This window comes from Gorilla gorilla, chromosome 18 (genome assembly GCF_029281585.2).
Source record: "Gorilla gorilla gorilla isolate KB3781 chromosome 18, NHGRI_mGorGor1-v2.1_pri, whole genome shotgun sequence".
Lineage (NCBI taxonomy): Eukaryota > Metazoa > Chordata > Mammalia > Primates > Hominidae > Gorilla > Gorilla gorilla.
In genome coordinates, this window is record NC_073242.2 from 128,415,198 (window position 1) to 128,429,128 (window position 13,931).

Sequence of the window (13,931 nt, forward strand, 5' to 3'; positions counted from 1 at the left end):
TCCATGTTTATAGAGATAGCGGTGTAGATATTTCCATGTTTATACACATAGCGGTGTAGATATTTCCATGTTCATACAGATAGCGGTGTGGATATTTCCATGTTCATACAGATGGCGGTGTAGATATTTCCATGTTCATACAGTTAGCGGTGTAGATATATCCATGTTCATACAGATAGCGGTGTAGATATTCCCATGTTCATACAGATGGCTGTGTAGATATTTACATGTTCATACAGATGGCGGTGTAGATATTTCCATGTTCATACAGATGGCGAGGTAGATATTTCCATATTCATACAGATGGCCGTGAAGATATTTACAAGTTCATACAGATGGGGGTGTAGATATTTCCATGTTTATAGAGATAGTGGTGTAGTTATTACTAAGTTTATGGAGATAGCGGTGTAGATATTTCCATGTTTATACAGATAGCGGTGTATCTATTTCCAAGTTTGTACAGATGGCGGTGTAGATATTTCCATGTTTATAAAGATAGCGGTGAAGGTATTTCCATGTTTACACAGATAGCAGTGTGTATATTTCCATGTTTTTACAGATAGCGGTGTAGATATTTCCATGTTGATACAGATAGCGGTGTAGATATTTCCATGTTTATACAGATAGCAGTGTAGATATTTCCATCTCAATACAGATGGCGGTGTAGATATTTCCATCTTAATACAGATGGCGGTGTAGATATTTCCATGTTCCTACAGATGGCGGTGTAGATATTTCCATGTTCAGACAGATGGCGGTGCGGATATTTCCATGTTTATAGAGATGGCGGTGTAGATATTTCCATGTTCATAGTGATGGTGGTGTAGATATTTCCATGTTCCTACGGGTGGCCGTGTAGATATTTCCAGGATCATACAGATAGCGGTGTATATATTTACATGTTTATAGAGATGGCGGTCTAGATATTTTTTTGTTAATACAGATAGCGGTGTAGATACTTCCAAGTTTATAGAGATAGCGATGAAGATAATTCCAATCTTATACAGATAGCAGGATAGATATTTCCATGTTCATAGAGATAGCGGTGTAGATATTTCCACGTTTATAAAGATGGCGGTGTAGATATTTCCATGTTAATACAGATGGCGGTATAGATAGTTCCATGTTCCTACAGATGGCGGTGTAGATATTTCCATGTTCATACAGATGGCGGTGTAGATATTTCCAAGTTTATAGTGATAGCGTTGTAGATATTTCCATGTTTATAGAGAAAGCTGTATAGATATTTCCATGTATATGAAGATAGATGTGTAGATGTTTCCATGTTCATACAGATAGCTGTGTAGATAGTTCCATGTCCATACAGATATCGGTGTAGATAGTTCCATGTTCATACAGATAGCGGTGTAGATATTTCCATGTTCATACAGATGGCCGTGAAGTTATTTACATGTTCATACAGATGGCGGTGTAGATATTTCCATGTTTATAGAGATGGCGGTGTAGATATTTCCATGTTTATACAGATGGAGCAGTAGGTAATTCCATGTTTATAGAGATGGCGGTGTAGATATTTCCATGTTTATTCAGATGACGGTGTATATATTTCCATGTTTATACAGATGGCAGTGTAGATATTTCCATGTTTATACAGAAAGCGGTGTAGATATTTCCATGGTTACACAGATAGCGGTGTAGATATTTCCATGTTTATGCAGATGGCGGTGTAGATATTTACATGTTTATAGAGTTGGCAGTCTAGATATTTCGATGTTTATTGAGATAGTGGTGTAGTTATTTCCAAGTTTATACAGACTGTGGTGTAGATATTTCCATGTTTATACAGATAGCGGTGTAGTTATTTCCATGTTTATAGAGATAGCGGTGTAGTTATTTCCATGTTTATACAGATAGCAGTGTAGATATTTCCACGTTTCTAAAGATGGCGGTGTAGATATTTCCATGTTAATACACATGGTGGTGTAGATATTTCCGTGTTCCTACAGATGGCAGTGTAGATATTTCCATGTTCATACAGATGGCGGTGTAGATATTTCCAAGTTTATAGAGATAGCGGTGTAGTTATTTCCATGTTTATAGAGAAAGCTGTGTAGATATTTCCATGTATATGCAGATAGCTGTGGAGATATTTCCATGTTCATACAGATAGCGGTGTAGATAGTTCCATGTTCAGCCAGATGGCGGTGTAGATATATCTATGTTCATACAGATGGCGGTGAAGATATTTCCGTGTTCATACAGATGGCGGTGTAGATATTTCCATGTTCATACAAGTGGCAGTGTATTTATTTCCATGTTCATAGAGATGGCGGTGTAGATATTTCCATGTTTATACAGATAGCACTGTAGTTATTTCCATGTTTATAGAGATAGCAGTGTAGATATTTCCATTGATATACAGATACCTGTGTAGATATTTCCATGTTCATACAGATAGCGGTGTAGATATTTCCATGTTCATACAGATAGCGGTGTAGATATTTCCATGTTCATACAGATAGCGGTGTACATATTTCCATGTTTATAGAGATAGCGGTGTAGATATTTCCATGTTCATACAGATAGCGGTGTAGATATTTCCATGTTCATACAGATAGCGGTGTAAATACTTCCATTTTCATACAGTTAGCGGTGTTTTTATTTCCATGTTCATACAGATGGCGAGGTAGATATTTCCATGTTCATACAGATGGCCGTGAAGATTTTTACAAGTTCATACAGATGGGGGTGTAGATATTTCCGTGTTTATAGAGATAGCGTTGTAGATATTTCCATGTTTCCAGACATGGTGGTCTAGATATGTCCATGTTTATAGAGATAGTGGTGTAGTTATTTCTAAGTTTATGGAGATAGCGGTGTAGATGTTTCCATGTTTATACAGATAGCGGTGTATCTATTTCCATGTTTGTACAGATGGCGGTGTAGATATTTCCATGTTTATAAAGATAGCGGTGAAGGTATTTCCATGTTTACACAGATAGCAGTGTGTATATTTCCATGTTTTTACAGATAACGGTGTAGATATTTCCATGTTTATACAGATAGTGGTGCAGATATTTCCATGTTTATACAGATAGAGGTGTAGATATTTCCATGTTCATACAGATAGCGGTGTAGATATTTCCATGTTGATACAGATAGCGGTGTAGATATTTCCATCTCTATACAGATAGCGGTGTAGATATTTCCATCTCAATACAGATGGCGGTGTAGATATTTCCATCTCAATACAGATGGCGGTGTAGATATTTCCATCTTAATACAGATGGCGGTGTAGATATTTCCATGTTCCTACAGATGGCGGTGTAGATATTTCCATGTTCAGACAGATGGCGGTGTGGATATTTCCATGTTTATAGAGATGGCGGTGTAGATATTTCCATGTTCATAGTGATGGTGGTGTAGATATTTCCATGTTCCTACGGGTGGCCTTGTAGATATTTCCAGGATCATACAGATAGCGGTGTATATATTTACATGTTTATAGAGATGGCGGTCTAGATATTTTTTTGTTAATACAGATAGCGGTGTAGATATTTCCATGTTCATACAGATGGCGGTGTAGATATTTCCAAGTTTATAGAGATAGCGATGTAGATAATTCCAATCTTATACAGATAGCAGGATAGATATTTCCATGTTCATAGAGATAGCGGTGTAGATATTTCCACGTTTATAAAGATGGCGGTGTAGATATTTCCATGTTAATACAGATGGCGGTATAGATAGTTCCATGTTCCTACAGATGGCGGTGCAGATATTTCCATGTTTATACAGACAACGGTGTAGATATTTCCATGTTCATACAGTTAGCGGTGTAGATATTTCCATGTTCATACAGATGGCGGTGTAAATATTTACATGTTCCTACAGATGGCGGTATAGATATTTCCATGTTGATACAGATAGCGGTGTAGATATTTCCATGTTTATACAGATAGCGGTGTAGATATTTCCATCTCAATACAGATGGCGGTGTAGATATTTCCAAGTTTATAGAGATAGCGATGAAGATAATTCCAATCTTATACAGATAGCAGGATAGATATTTCCATGTTCATAGAGATAGCGGTGTAGATATTTCCACGTTTATAAAGATGGCGGTGTAGATATTTCCATGTTAATACAGATGGCGGTATAGATAGTTCCATGTTCCTACAGATGGCGGTGTAGATATTTCCATGTTCATACAGATGGCGGTGTAGATATTTCCAAGTTTATAGTGATAGCGTTGTAGTTATTTCCATGTTTATAGAGAAAGCTGTGTAGATATTTCCATGTATATGCAGATAGATGTGTAGATGTTTCCATGTTCATACAGATAGCGGTGTAGATAGTTCCATGTTCATACAGATATCGGTGTAGATAGTTCCATGTTCATACAGATAGCGGTGTAGATATTTCCGTGTTCGTACAGATGGCGGTGTAGATATTTCCAAGTTTATAGTGATAGCGTTGTAGATATTTCCATGTTTATAGAGAAAGCTGTGTAGATATTTCCATGTATATGCAGATAGATGTGTAGATGTTTCCATGTTCATACAGATAGCGGTGTAGATAGTTCCATGTTAATACAGATATCGGTGTAGATAGTTCCATGTTCATACAGATAGCGGTGTAGATATTTCCATGTTCATACAGATGGCCATGAAGTTATTTACATGTTCATACAGATGGCGGTGTAGATATTTCCATGTTTATAGAGATGGCGGTGTAGATATTTCCATGTTTATACAGATGGAGCTGTAGGTAATTCCATGTTTATAGAGATGGCGGTGTAGATATTTCCACGTTTATTCAGATGACGGTGTAGATATTTCCATGTTTATACAGATGGCAGTGTAGATATTTCCATGTTTATGCAGAAAGCGGTGTAGATATTTCCATGTTTACACAGATAGCGGTGTAGATATTTCCATGTTTATGCAGATGGCGGTGTAGATATTTACATGTTTATAGAGTTGGCGGTCTAGATATTTCGATGTTTATTGAGATAGTGGTGTAGTTATTTCCAAGTTTATAGAGACTGCGGTGTAGATATTTCCATGTTTATACAGATAGCGGTGTAGTTATTTCCATGTTTATAGAGATAGCGGTGTAGTTATTTCCATGTTTATACAGATAGCAGTGTAGATATTTCCACGTTTCTAAAGATGGCGGTGTAGATATTTCCATGTTAATACACATGGTGGTGTAGATATTTCCGTGTTCCTACAGATGGCAGTGTAGATATTTCCATGTTCATACAGATGGCAGTGTAGATATTTCCAAGTTTATAGAGATAGCGGTGTAGTTATTTCCATGTTTATAGAGAAAGCTGTGTAGATATTTCCATGTATATGCAGATAGCTGTGGAGATATTTCCATGTTCATACAGATAGCGGTGTAGATAGTTCCATGTTCATCCAGATGGCGGTGTAGATATATCTATGTTCATACAGATGGCGGTGAAGATATTTCCATGTTCATACAGATGGCGGTGTAGATATTTCCATGTTCATACAAGTGGCAGTGTATTTATTTCCATGTTCATAGAGATGGCGGTGTAGATATTTCCATGTTTATACAGATAGCACTGTAGTTATTTCCATGTTTATAGAGATAGCAGTGTAGATATTTCCATTGATATACAGATACCTGTGTAGATATTTCCATGTTCATACAGATAGCGGTGTAGATATTTCCATGTTCATACAGATAGCGGTGTAGATATTTCCATGTTCATACAGATAGCAGTGTACATATTTCCATGTTCATAGAGATAGCGGTGTAGATATTTCCATGTTCATACAGATAGCGGTGTAGATATTTCCATGTTCATACAGATAGCGGTGTAAATACTTCCATTTTCATACAGTTAGCGGTGTTTTTATTTCCATGTTCATACAGATGGCGAGGTAGATATTTCCATGTTCATACAGATGGCCGTGAAGATTTTTACAAGTTCATACAGATGGGGGTGTAGATATTTCCATGTTTATAGAGATAGCGTTGTAGATATTTCCATGTTTCCAGACATGGTGGTCTAGATATGTCCATGTTTATAGAGATAGTGGTGTAGTTATTTCTAAGTTTATGGAGATAGCGGTGTAGATGTTTCCATGTTTATACACATAGCGGTGTATCTATTTCCATGTTTGTACAGATGGCGGTGTAGATATTTCCATGTTTATAAAGATAGCGGTGAAGGTATTTCCATGTTTACACAGATAACAGTGTGTATATTTCCATGTTTTTACAGATAATGGTGTAGATATTTCCATGTTTTTACAGATAGCAGTGCAGATATTTCCATGTTTATACAGATAGAGGTGTAGATATCTCCATGTTCATACAGATAGCGGTGTAGATATTTCCATGTTTATACAGATAGCGGTGTAGATATTTCCATCTCTATACAGATAGCGGTGTAGATATTTCCATCTCAATACAGATGGCGGTGTAGATATTTCCATCTCAATACAGATGGCGGTGTAGTTATTTCCATCTTAATACAGATGGCGGTGTAGATATTTCCATGTTCCTACAGATGGCGGTGTAGATATTTCCATGTTCAGACAGATGGCGGTGTGGATATTTCCATGTTTATAGAGATGGCGGTGTAGATATTTCCATGTTCATAGTGATGGTGGTGTAGATATTTCCATGTTCCTACGGGTGGCCGTGTAGATATTTCCAGGATCATACAGATAGCGGTGTATATATTTACATGTTTATAGAGATGGCGGTCTAGATATTTTTTTGTTAATACAGATAGCGGTGTAGATATTTCCAAGTTTATAGAGATAGCGATGTAGATAATTCCAATCTTATACAGATAGCAGGATAGATATTTCCATGTTCATAGAGATAGCGGTGTAGATATTTCCACGTTTATAAAGATGGCGGTGTAGATATTTCCATGTTAATACAGATGGCGGTATAGATAGTTCCATGTTCCTACAGATGGCGGTGTAGATATTTCCATGTTCATACAGAAGGCGGTGTAGATATTTCCAAGTTTATAGTGATAGCGTTGTAGTTATTTCCATGTTTATAGAGAAAGCTGTGTAGATATTTCCATGTATATGCATATAGCTGTGGAGATATTTCCATGTTCATACAGATAGCGGTGTAGATATTTCCATGTTCAACCAGATGGCGGTGTAGGTATATCTATGTTCATACAGATGGCGTTGAAGATATTTCCATGTTCATACAGATGGCGGTGTAGATATTTCCATGTTCATACAAATGGCGGTGTATTTATTTCCACTTTCATAGAGATGGCGGTGTAGATATTTCCATGTTTATACAGATAGCGGTGTAGTTATTTCCATATTTATAGAGATAGCCGTGTAGATATTCCCATTGATATACAGATACCTGTGTAGATATTTCCATGTTCATACAGATAGTGGTGTAGATATTTCCATGTTCATACACATAGCGGTGTAGATATTTCCATGTTCATACAGATAGCGGTGTAGATAATTCCACCTTCATAGAGAGGGCAGTGTAGATATTTCTATGTTCATACAGATGGCGGTGTAGTTATTTCCATGTTTATAGAGATGGCGGTGTAGATATTTCCATGTTTATACAGATGTCGGTGTAGATATTTCCATGTTTATAGAGATGGCGGTGTAGTTATTTCCATGTTTATGGAGATAGCGGTGTAGATATTTCCAAGTATATACAGATAGCTGTGTAGATGTTTCCATGTTCATACAGATAGCGGTGTAGACAGTTCCATGTTCATACAGATAGCGGTGTAGATATTTCCATGTTCATACAGATGGCGGTGAAGGTATTTACATGTTCATACAGGTGGCGGTGTAGATATTTCCATGTTTATAGAGATGGCGGTGTAGATATTTCCATGTTTATACAGATGGAGGTGTAGATATTTCCATGTTTATAGAGATGGCGGTGTAGATATTTCCATGTGTATTCAGATGGCAGTGAAGATATTTCCATGTTTATGCAGATGGCGGTGTAGATATTTACATGTTTATAGAGTTGGCGGTCTAGATATTTCGATGTTTATAGAGATACCGGTGTAGTTATTTCCAAGTTTATAGAGACTGCGGTGTAGTTATTTCCATGTTTATACAGATAATGGTGTAGGTATTTCCATGTTCGTACAGATAGCGGTGTAGATATTTCCATCTTAATACAGATGGTGGTGTAGATATTTCCATGTTCATACAGATGGTGGTGCAGATATTTCCATGTTCATTCAGGTGGCGATGTAGATATTCCCAAGCTTATAGAGATAGCGGTGTGGTTATTTCCAACTTTATAGAGACAGCGGTGTAGATATTTCCACGTATATGCAGATAGCTGTGTAGATATTTCCATGTTCATACAGATAGCGGTGTAGATCTTTGCAAGTTCATACAGATAGCGGTGTAGATAATTCCACCTTCATAGAGAGGGCAGTGTAGATATTTCTATGTTCATACAGATGGCGGTGTAGATATTTCCACGTTTATAGAGATGCCGGTGTAGATATTTCCATGTTTATACAGATGGCGGAGTAGATATTTCCATGTTTATAGAGATGGCGGAGTAGTTATTTCCATGTTTATGGAGATAGCGGTGTAGATATTTCCATGTATATGCAGATAGCTGTGTAGATGTTTCCATGTTCATAAGTAGAGCGGTGTAGATAGTTCCATGTTCATACTGATAGCGGTGGAGATATTTCCATGTTCATACAGATGGCGGTGAAGTTATTTACATGTTCATACAGATGGCGGTGTAGATATTTCCATCTTTATAGAGATGGCAGTGTAGAAATTGCCATGTTTATACAGATGGAGGTGTAGATATTTCCATGTTTATAGAGATGGCGGTGAAGATATTTCCATGTTTATTCAGATGACGGTGTAGTTATTTCCATGTTTATACAGATGGCGGTGTAGATATTTCCATGTTTATACTGACTGCGGTGTTGATATTTCCATGTTTATACAGAATGTGGTGTAGATATTTCCATCTTAATACAGATGGCGGTGTAGATATTTCCATGTTCATACAGATGGCGATGTAGATATTTCCAAGTTTATAGAGATAGCGGTGTAGCTATTTCCAGCTTTATAGGGATAGCGGTGTAGATATTTCCACGTATATGCAGATAGCTGTGTAGATATTTCCATGTTCATACAGTTAGTGGTGTAGATATATCCATGTTCATACAGATAGCGGTTTAGATATTTCCATATTTATAGAGATAGCGGTGTATTTATTTCCATGTTTATACAGATAGCGGTGAAGATATTTCCATGTTTACTCAGAGAGCCGTGTGGATATTTCCGTATTTATGCAGATAGCGGTGTACATATTTCCATGTTCATACAGATAGCGGTGTAGATAATTCCACCTTCATAGAGAGGGCGGTGTGGATATTTCTATGTTCATACAGATGGCAGTGTAGATATTTACATGTTTATAGAGATGGCGGTCTAGATATTTTCTGGTTTATACAGATAGCGGTCTAGATATTTCCATGTTTATAGAGATAGCGGTGTAGATATTTCCAATTTTATACAGATAGCATTGTAGTTATTTCCATGTTCATACAGATAGCGGTGTAGATATTTCCACGTTTATAGAGATGGTGGTGTAGAAATTTCCATGTTCATACAGATGGCGGTGTAGATATTTACGTGTTTATAGAGATGTCAGTCTAGATATTTTCTGGTTTATACAGATAGCGGTGTAGATATTTCCAAGTTTATGGAGATAGCGTTGTAGATATTTCCATGTTTATACAGATAGCGGTGTAGATATTTCCATGTTTATACAGATGGCAGTGTAGATATTTCCATGTTTATACAGATAGCGGTGTAGATATTTCCATGTTTATACAGATAGCGGTGTAGATATTTCCATCTTAATACAGATCGCAGTGTAGATATTTCCATGTTCATACAGATGGTGGTGCAGATATTTCCATGTTCATACAGATGGCGATGTAGGTATTTCCAAGGTTATAGAGATAGTGCTGTAGTTATTTCCAACTTTATAGAGATAGCGGTGTAGATATTTCCACGTTTATGCAGATATCTGTGTAGATGTTTCCATGTTCATACAGATAGCGGTGTAGATATTTCCATGTTCATACAGATAGCGGTGTAGTTATTTCCATGTTCATACAGATAGCGGTGTAGATATTTCCATGTTGATACAGATAGCGGTGTAGATATTTCCAAGTTCATTCAGATAGCGGTGTAGATAATTCCACCTTCATAGAGAGGGCGGTGTAGATATTTCTATGTTTATACAGTTGGCGGTGTAGATATTTCCATGTTTATAGAGATGGCGGTGTAGATATTTCCATGTTTATACAGATGGCGGTGTAGATATTTCCATGTTTATAGAGATGGCGGTGTAGTTATTTCTATGTTTATGGAGATAGCATTGTAGATATTTCCATGTATATGCAGATAGATGTGTAGATGTTTCCATGTTCATACATATAGCAGTGTAGATACTTCCATGTTCATACAGATAGCGGTGTAGATATTTCCATGTTCATACAGATGGCCGTGAAGTTATTTACATGTTCATACAGATGGCGGTGTAGATATTTCCATGTTTATAGAGATGGTGGTGTAGATATTTCCATGTTTATACAGATGGAGGTGTAGATATTTCCATGTTTATAGAGATGGAGTAGTTATTTCCATGTTTATGGGGATAGCGGTGTAGATATTTCCATGTATATGCAGATAGCTGTGTAGATGTTTCCATGTTCATACAGAGAGCGGTGTAGGTAGTTCCATGTTCATACAGATAGCGGTGTAGATATTTCCATGTTCATACAGATGGCGGTGAAGTTATTTACATGTTCATACAGATGGCGGTGTAGATATTTCCATGTTTATAGAGATGGTGGTGTAGATATTTCCATGTTTATACAGATGGAGGTGTAGATATTTCCATGTTCATAGAGATGGCGGTGAAGATATTTCCATGTTTATTCAGATGACGGTGTAGATATTTCCATGTTTATACAGATTGTGGTGTAGATATTTCCATGATAATACAGAAGGCGGTGTAGATATTTCCATGTTCATACAGATGGCGATGTAGATATTTCCAAGTTTACTGAGATAGCAGTGTAGTTATTTCCAACTTTATAGGGATAGCGGTGTAGATATTTCCACTTATATGCAGATAGCTGTGTAGATATTTCCATGTTCATACAGATAGTGGTGTAGATATTTCCATGTTCATACAGATAGCGGTGTAGATATTTCCATATTTATAGAGATAGCAGTGTATTTATTTCCATGTTTATACAGATAGCGGTGAAGATATTTCCATGTTTACTCAGAGAGCCGTGTGGATATATCCATATTTATACAGATAGCGGTGTAGATATGTCCATCTTTATGGAGATAGCGGTGCAGATATTTCCAAGTTAATACAGATAGCGGTGCAGATATTTCCATCTTTATGGAGATAGCGGTGCAGATATTTCCATGTTTATACAGATAGCGGTGTAGATATTTCCGTGTTTATACAGATAGCGGTGTAGATACTTCCATGTTCATACAGATAGCGGTGTAGATATTTCCATGTTCATACAGATAGCGGTGTAGATATTTCCATGTTCATACAGATAGCGGTGTAGATATTTCCAAGTTTATAGAGATAGCGTTGTAGATATTTCCATGTTTATACAGATAACGGTGTAGATATTTCCATGTTCATACAGATGGCGATGTAGATATTCCCAAGCTTATAGAGATAGCGGTGTGGTTACTTCCAAATTTATAGAGATAGCGGTGTAGATATTTCCACGTATATGCAGATAGCTGTGTAGATATTTCCATGTTCATACAGATAGCGGTGTAGATATTTCCATGTTCATACAGATAGCGCTGTAGATCTTTCCAAGTTCATACAGATAGCGGTGTAGATAATTCCACCATCATAGAGAGGGCGGTGTAGATATTTTTATGTTCATACAGATGGCGGTGTAGATATTTACATGTTTATAGAGATGGCGGTCTGGATATTTTCTGTTTTATACAGACAGCGGTGTAGATATTTCCATGTTTATAGAGATAGCGGTGTAGATATTTCCAATTTTATACAGATAGCATTGTAGATATTTCCATGTTCATATAGATAGCGGTGTAGATATTTCCAAGTTTATAGGGATGGTGGTGTAGATATTTCCATGTTCATACAGATAGCGGTGTAGATATTTCCATGTTTATAGAGATGGAGGTGTAGATATTTCCATGTTTATAGAGATGGCGCTGTAGATATTTCCATGTTTATAGAGATGGCGGTGTAGATATTTCCATGTTCATACAGAAGGCAGTGTAGATATTTCCATGTTCATACAGATAGCGGTGTAGATATTTCCATGTTCATACAGATAGCGGTGTAGATATTTCCATGTTCATACAGATAGCAGTGTAGATATTTCCATGTTTATTCAGATAGCGGTTTAGATATTTCCACGTTCATTCAGATAGCGGTGTAAATAATTCCAACTTTATAGAGATGGCGGTGTAAATATTTCTATGTTCATACAGATGGCGGTGTAGATATTTACATGTTTATAGAGATGTCAGTCTATATATTTTCTGGTTTATACAGATAGCGGTGTAGATATTTCAAAGTTTATAGAGATAGCGTTGTAGATATTTCCATGTTTATACAAGTAGCGGCGTAGATATTTCCATGTTTATACAGATGGCGGTGTAGATATTTCCATGTTTATACAGATAGTGGTGTAGATATTTGCAAGTTTATACAGAAAGCGGTGTAGATATTTCCATGTTTACACAGATAGCGGTGTAGATATATCACGTTTATGCAGATGGCGGTGTAGATATTTACATGTGTATAGAGTTGGCAGTCTAGATTTTTCAATGTTTATTGAGATAGTGGTGTAGTTATTTCCAAGTTTATAGAGACTGCGGTGTAGATATTTCCATGTTTATACAGATAGCGGTGTAGATATTTCCATGTTTATAGAGATAGCGGTGTAGTTATTTCCATGTTTATACAGATAGCGGTGAAGATATTTCCATGTTTACAAAGATAGCCGTGTGGATATTTCCATGTTTATACAGATATCGGTGTAGATATTTCCATGTTCATACAGATAGCAGAGTAGATATTTCCATGTCCATACATATAGCGTTGTAGATATTTCCATGTTCAGACAGATAGCGGTGTAGATATTTCCATGTTCATACAGATAGCGGTGTAGATATTTCCATGTTTATACAGATAGCGGTGTAGATATTTCCATCTTAATACAGATGGCAGTGTAGATATTTCCATGTTCATACAGATGGTGGTGCAGATATTTCTATGTTCATACAGATTGCGATGTAGATATTTCCAAGTTTATAGAGATAGCGGTGTAGTTATTTCCAAATTTATAGAGATAGCGGTGTAGATATTTCCACGTATATGCAGATAGCTGTGTAGATATTTCCATGTTCATACAGATATCATTGTAGATATTTCCATGTTCATACAGATAGCGGTGTAGATATTTCCATGTTCATACAGATAGCGGTGTAGATAATTCCACCTTCATAGAGAGGGCGATGTAGATATTTCTATGTTCATACAGACGGTGGTGTGGATATTTACATGTTTATAGAGATGGCGGTCTAGATATTTTCTGTTTTATACAGATAGCGGTGTAGATATTTTCATGTTTATAGAGATAGCGGTGTAGATATTTCCAATTTTATACAGATAGCATTGTAGATATTTCCAAGTTCATACAGATGGCGGTGTAGATATTTCCATGTTTATAGAGATGGAGGTGTAGATATTTCCATGTTTATAGAGATGGCAGTGTAGATATTTCCACGTTTATAGAGATGGCGGTGTAGATATTTCCATGTTCATACAGATGGCAGTGTAGGTATTTCCATGTTCATACAGATAGCGGTGTAGATATTTCCATGTTCATACAG